This window comes from Lathamus discolor, chromosome 17 (assembly GCF_037157495.1).
Source record: "Lathamus discolor isolate bLatDis1 chromosome 17, bLatDis1.hap1, whole genome shotgun sequence".
Classification (NCBI taxonomy): domain Eukaryota; kingdom Metazoa; phylum Chordata; class Aves; order Psittaciformes; family Psittacidae; genus Lathamus; species Lathamus discolor.
The window spans coordinates 5,437,283-5,445,134 of NC_088900.1; positions in this window are offsets into that span (position 1 = coordinate 5,437,283).

Genomic DNA, 7,852 nt, shown 5'->3' on the forward strand with positions numbered 1-7,852 from the left:
ATTCCTACTGTTCAGTCTCTTGGAGCTTTACCAAGAAGAGCTACAGATCCAGATCTGGTAATTATAGCTCCAGCAAACTATAATTATTTACAGGTTTGAGTTCTGTGGGAAATTCCTTGCTGATGCTTTTCCACTAGGCAGAGGAAATTTTAGTTCTTTCTATGCCCCATAAGTAGTATTTTCTTACAGTGCAAGATGAACTGAAATACATGTATGCCATTTTATTTACATCTCCTTTTCATTATCAACTTTTTCTTGCCCTATCTGTATCTTCTTCTGCTGATCCTTGTACTCTCTAGTTCATATGCTTACCCTACTCCAAAATAGCACACAGAGTTAGCACTGCAAAGCATTCATCCTCTGTGGCAACAAAGTTGGCTATATGCTGCCAAAAGCATTGAATGCGGATTACATCACTAGCTTTAATGAAGTTTATAATCTAATCAGCTTCCTGCAAATCTGAACTGTTATGTCTGTCTCTGCTTTACAGCTGGACTTTCTAGAAAAGGAAATAAATTCAAGGGATATATATTGGCATTGCAGAAGAAAAAAGGAAGAAGGGCTTCTTAAGAGGCTTAACTCACTGTTTTTTCATGTCCTTGATGCTGCAAAAGAGGGAAAAGCACAGAAGGTATGGTGTATTTATTTTGCAGATGGCTTCAGGAAAGTTCTTTAAAACTTTGTTAAGGCAGTCTTCTTCGCACGTATCAAACCAAATATCACTGATGCTGTCTGTACCCAGGGTGGCAGTGCTCTGAATCCCAGTCACTCTGCCCTCCAGTACGATGCAAACCCAAAAATGCAAACGGAGGTGTTGCTACTTCAGTGCAACCATTCCCAGCTACACAAAGACAACACAATTCATAGTTGTTTATATCAGAAACAAGGGGATATGAAGTCAGTTTCTACACAATCAGGATAATTAAAAGGCTAGGAAAGAGCAATAACCAAATTCAACAACCCTTTGCTCTCATCTATCAGAAGAAAGAGTATCACATCAGGTCATTATCTCCCAAGTTTGCAACATTATCTAAAATTCCTACTCCTCTTCCATTTCTTGCAGGTAAAATACAAGGAAAAAGTGAAAGGCATTGAGGAAACATGCCATTTTCTCAAAGAGTCCTCCCTGCAGGAAGTTGAGAGACGAACTTCAAAATATTTTAGTAGCCAGCCGGCTACTGAACTATCCTTGCTATTCAAAGGTACAAAAGGGCAACTGCAACCAGAGGAGAGGGTGGCAGGGTTGTGCATAGTTTTCTGTGATGTTTGCTCCTAACAGGTTAGCTTAAGCCTTACAAACTACTTATGTCCTCCTGAAGGAAGACAACACAGAGGCAGTATCTGAAAATTGTGATTTTCTAAAAGATAAAGAATGTAGGTGCAGTGAAGCACATTGAGAAGGCATATTCGGATTTGCTTTGTGAATTTCCAGATCATCAGATGAGTACTACTACTAATATTTGCTGTTTGTAGCTGACAGAGACGAAAAAGAACAGGAAATACAGGTTCTGCTGGAGATCAGAAAGGCACTGGAAAAGCTGATGGAGTTTGCTGAAAAGATGCAACTAGAAGAAGAACGAATATACATGCAGCTGGCAGAGAGAGAAAAGCAAAGCAGCCACATCTCAAGTACTGAGGCAGTAACAAACCTGAAGCTCAGAAAGGTGAGATCACTGCTGGGTTGGGCTGAAGATCACCAGTCTCTGTCCACACAACACTCTGCTCTACCTTTGAGAGGCACTGTTAGGAGCCAAGCAGTCACTGACAGAGAATAAATGCAGCCTACCATAGAAAATCACAAATAAAATCTTTAAGGGCTATCCAGACTAGTGCTCTAAAGTTGTAACAGATACACCAGCTTTGTAGCCAGAGATTTGCCATATTGTAAGAAAGAAAACGAAAGCCAGAATTTGCAATTCACTTGAAGCAGGTTTATATTTTGTGTCATCTCTTCCAGGCCATACTTGCTCTAGCCTCTGAATCTCAGCAGCATACACTGAAACAACAAGCTAGTGTGGAGATTGCATACGCCAAACTGGAATACCTGAGGGACTGGTCAAAAATCCAAATGCAGCAGACAAAGGTACTGATTTCACCTTCAGGCAAATAAAAACCAATCATGTTACTTACTTTCTAACAAAAGCATGAGCAGTTGCCATGTTCTGTGAATACCCATCCAAGAACGCTGCCACAAGAAATCAGAGCCCTGTAAAATAACAAAAAACTTAAATGAGAATTCCAAAATGTGATATATAAACTAAATATCAAAGAATTTGACACCTGGAAATTCAATGAAATCTCATTTCAAAAGGCAGTTTTTCAACAGCAGAGTTAGTTAGAAAAAGGTTAGAATAGAATAACATAACACAATTCACTTGGAAGGGACTTAAAACGATCATCTAGTCCAACTGCCAAGTTGTTAGTTTCACTGTTTGCTGAGAGACTTTAAACTGATGGACACCTGAAGTTCTGTACTTCCTAGGGAAGAAGCACGGCTTGAAGGACATAGAAAAATCTGGGAGCTGGGAGTTATGGGACCATAACCATTGCAAAAGTTGCTGAGGCACAGTGCTGTAGCATCTTCTTGAGTCACTGCACAATTCGCATAGGCCTGGCTATGAACTGAAAATACAAGGTTTTCATAAGAATAGAAAGAATGCCAGGATGCTTTCTTCAATTATACCTTTGACAGGCATGAAACGGGGTTTGTCTGCCTTATGCTGTTTCAGGTCCTTTTCTCTGGGTCACAACAGTGTTTTGAAAACTATCAGACAGCCAGATTTTATGGCATTTGTGGGATCTCACACAGTACACATGAGGTCATCCAACAAAACCTGATCCCACTACTCAAGTCTACTGTTCGGATGCTGGAGGAAAACAGCAAAAGCAGTGTATCACCTGAGACATCAGGTAGGCTCCTTTAATCTTTGGAAATAAAAAATATGCATTGTTTTTATGCACCTGAACGACTTCTATGTTTTTAGTTCTGCAGCTCCTGCAGAATGGAAAATCTAACCTCAGTTTGACAAGAGAAAATGCAGTACAAACCCAACAATAAATAGCATAGCTTTTACTTCCCCTGCTGAGAATATTAAAATTGGAAATGACATTGTACAAGTCTGCCTGCAATATATGAGCAAATAGAAATGAAGAACACAAGCTGTTCAACTGCTTTTCCTTCTAGCCCAAGAGCACTTCTACTTTAACTATTGAATACTTTACACTTCAGGGAAAAAAAAATCACGAGTGTGTAATAGGGTTTGACTGTACCCAAGTAATGATTCAGCAGTAAATATATTCTGTTGTATTTCTTCTACAGGCTACTCATCAACCACTTTAAAAGCATCTGGTGCTCTTTCAGAGGCATTAAGGGCTGAAACAAGTGAGGAAACTGCTTCTGTTTCCATAGCCTCACCTGTTCTGCCCACTTCACTTTCGGAAAGGACCAGCCACGTACAACAAGAAATCCAGACGAGGTAAGAAATCCTTGTTTAATTGCTTCTGCACTTTCAGTTACAAAACATATATATATATATTCTTTGCAAGTTTGAAAGCTTTCATCCCTAGCAGGCTTATATTTGGATTTTGTGTGTGGCTCAACAGAAGATACCTGTTACAGTCCACTGCTTGTTCTCCAGGCAATGTACATATGAATCTTAGAGGTGCCTCATAGTAATGACTATTTAAAATTAGTGACGTCTCTTCAGTCCTGTCTCATGCATATCTGGTTGTAGGTTTTTCTTCGAGAAGCATGCTTGTGAGCTGGCACATATGGAACTGTCCTTACTGACAGAAGAAATAAACACTATCTTTGCCTTTTATGAATTATCCAAGTCTGAGGAAAAGGAATACCATAAAGGAAGCTGGGTAAGGTTGGCTTTGCGCTAGAGTTCTCAGCTGATACACAGGAAAAGAAAGGTTTCCATTACCTTTTTGAATTCCTTTCAATTTTCCCACATGACTTTCAAAAAGGAAATTGATGCAAAAGGGGATTTATTAAAGAAGAAAGAAATCTTCTGTTATGACTGCTGCAAGGCAAAACAGAAACTAAACTAGTTTTTTTCTTCAATGTGAAGGCAAAAGAAACAGTGGCCTTATTTTCAATAACACTTGGGTACTTAATTCCACAGTAAATCAGGCTACTTAGGTTACTTAAACAAACATTGACGTCTCATTTTTGGCCGAGATTTTTAGCTCAGACTCAATAAGACTCAATTCTCATTTCTTTGCTGCTCCTGATCACGAAGACGTTTCAGGTGGTATGTCTATAATTTCAGGGGATGAAGACCATTAAAGGAACAGAAGCAACCAGCACAAAGGACTCGCTTCTGAAAGAGCTGTCAGAACACCACCACCATACTGAACAAAGCCTCCGTCAGAAACAACTGGAAGAAATCAAGCATTTAGGTCTCAGCCCAAACTTAATATTGCCCAAACAGACCCTGCATTTCCTGGAAGAAATTCCACATCAGTTCTCATTTTGTCTTCTTGGTTTAAAAATCCCAGATTCTAACTTCACTGAGCAGCAAGTGAGTCTAAAGCATTTGCTTATTTTTCTTTATGTTAGTCCTGCTGTTGTCACCTCACTGCTTTGCAAGAATGAATGTAATCTTCACGGGGTGATACAAACACACATACTAAGTTTAGGCATTACGTGAGTGGCTGTACTATCAGAGCAGCTACAGGCATAACTTAAATGCTCCAGATCTCCCTATACTGGACTAAATACATTTTACTGTCTCAGTACAGGTAGCAAAGCACTTTTCAAAGAAAAACAAGTCTCAGTTTTAAACTATTGTTACACAAGAAAAAAATATTACCAGTATGAAGTTGGGGTTTTATGGGTTTTTTTAGCTAACATGTTTATTTCTTTTGCTCACGTATTTAAAGGTATATTTTCTTTTTATTTCACAACCTGCCTTTTGGATTTTGGTGCTTTAATGGACCTCATGCTATCCTCCAGTATCTTAGGATTTTATGACATAGGATGAATCTACAACTATCATACGTTGGTTTTCCTCTAGTGTGTCCTGGGTTTTGCTAGGAGAGTAACCCTATGAGAAAACCAGAGGCATTGAAAAGCTTTGAAGAGAAAGTAGAAAAGCTCCCTCTTCTAATAACACTTTTTCGTCAAAATATGTTGAGTTAGCATCTCATTACACTTCTTCACTTTCTAGAAGGGCCTGCTGCCATTTATGCAATCTGAGAGCCCACCCATGGTGTGGCCTTTTAGGTTTTACTACTCCACATACCACAGACCTCCCCTGCTACTGTCTGAACAGGAAAACATTGTTAGAGAAAGCTTAAAAGATGTTTTGGCAACTTAAAGAAAGTACTATTACTATTTACCCACTGCTTTACCACTATTTACCACTGTTGTGGGTAAATTAAACCTTTGAGATAACCTTGTTTATACAGGCAGCTGTTAATAATGCGGAGAGTCATTCTACAGTCTATAAATCTGTCCTGGGAGCAGATGTCTGCTTATCTCTTATTAAGCTAATGCCAAACTTTTTAATCATTTCCTGATTTCACTTAACTTTGCAGGGGAACAGAGGACTTGGAAACTAAAGCACTTACAAATTTGATGCAAACAAACAGGCAGGTAGAGGAGACAAGCAGACTTTAAAAACCCTTATGAGGGAAACCTGCAGTGACTCCATGCCTTTATAAGTAGGAAAAGGTTCCACTGGAGCATCTAAGAACCTTAGAGAAAAGACTAGTCCAAACTGGCTCACACTTCTGCAGGAAATTGGAGTTCACTAATCCTGGTGACCACAGTGCTACTTCGTGTAGAAAATCCCTGCCCTTTATTCTCTTTTGCTTGGCAGAAACTACATTCCTGGGAAGTCAAGCATTCACCAGACTCCCTAACTCAAATACTACAAGTTTCAGCAGCAAAGATAGTAAAGCTGGAAGCTCTGAGGCAAGCATGTCTGTACAGAGTCCTGGATGTCTACAGCAACCTTCAGGTAGGGGCATTTCATGATTTTCATGTTTCACCCCTTCCTGCGTGAGCCTCTCAAAGGTAATTCACAAAGCCTGTGAGTGCCCAGATGTCCATCCTGCCTGACAACCTACAGGATGTGCAGGGTGCACAGGCTGGATCACGTGTGCAGGCGCATGGCAAAAACCCTGCTGTCAAAAGCCCTGCCAGTTACACCCGCTACAAACCCAGTGCTGGAAACAAGTTCATGTCTATAAAACACAACTTATTTGCTCTTATAACCATGCTTACCTGCTCCAGATTCTGACTTGCCCAGAAGGTGCGATGAGGATCCTGAACAGTTTCGACTACAAAAATAATGGTGAAGAAGTAGCCCGAGGGGTTGCTCAGACTATAGAGAAACAGCAAGTAGCGAGAGCAGTGGCTTTTCTCCAGAAACATCATCAGGAAGGGGATTTGCTTAAAGGTTTAAAGGAAGAGTCAGAAGCTGAACTGAGAAACATGCAGGCACAATTCAGACTGGAACTTCAAGCACAAACAGAAGAAAAGGTACATCAGCTAAAGCATTGTATTGTCATTTGCCAACAGCTATACAGAGGGATGAGACTTTAGTAAAATCTCTGGCCATGTTATTTTAGGTTCAGCAATGTTTTATGTGGTTCACAACTATTTGAGTCATGCCATCAAAGGCAACTTTTTGAAGTCCCATTTTAAATTGATAGATTTCATTGTTTTTCAGGGCACTTCTTTTTTTCCCCCTCTGGATTCCTCTTTTCACACCTGCCATGAGAACTGGAACATTTCCACACTTAGACACAAGTCTGCAAGTAATCTGTAAGACTTTGTACTGTTTTCTTTCCAGATGCAAGCCAAAGAAATGCAAGTGATCCAGAAGACAGAAGGAGAGAAGTTAGGGAATCTCGTGGCATATTTCATCCTATCTCAGAGACACCTGCGGCAAACAGTCATTACACTACAAGATTGTTACAAGCTTAAGAAAATTGCCTTGAGGTCCCAAAAGGAGGGCACAGGCCTGGAACAGCTTGTTGTAAAAGTAAAAGTCTCTTGATAGTTTGGTTTAGAATCTGGAACTCCCCCAGTATGTTGCCACTACACTTTGAAGTTTTCAAACTTCTCAGGAATTGTGTCTATTTATAGAGAAGGCACAGCTAACTCCAGATTTCAGTATATTATACTTTTTATGCCAAAAAGAACTGGAAAAGCCTTGGACATGGCTACTAAAGATCAGATACTTCAGATCCATGTTTTAACATAGATTTACTTAGAACTCCTTTGAGAATCTTAATTTTTTATAAAGGGTGCACAGGATTGTATAATACAGTTACCTGGCTTCCTTTATGGCATTTGCAAAACCTCTGACTCTTAAATCTGCTCTCACTGTACTGCAGGGAAAGTAAGATAACCAAAGAAGGTTCACAAATTTCATGTTCTGTTTCACACGGCCATTTTATCTTTCAGGAGTTATCAATTAGTGATGACACCAGGGACATTTCACATCTCCTGAAGGACAACGCAGAGTATATATTTTTAGTGCTGGAATTTATACAAACTGTAAGGTTGTTACAACTGAGAGAGACACAGCTGAAGGAAATAGTCAGAAATCTAAAAGGCTGCATCCAGGACAAGGTAAAGCTAAAGATAAATCACCTAGGAATTTTATTCAGAAAATGCCAAATAATTTGCACTGCTGCTGGTACTGCACAAAAGACTTTGTTCTCCAAGTATCACACTTTCCAAGATCTTATGGTTTGTTTTGTGACTTCTAGTTTCTGAATGAAGCTAACATCATAGCCAATGAACTGAAAGAATTCAGAGAGCAGAAAATGAGAAGGCTGGAGGAAAAGCTGAAACTCTTCCTGGAAAGTAAAAGAACAAAGATGACTA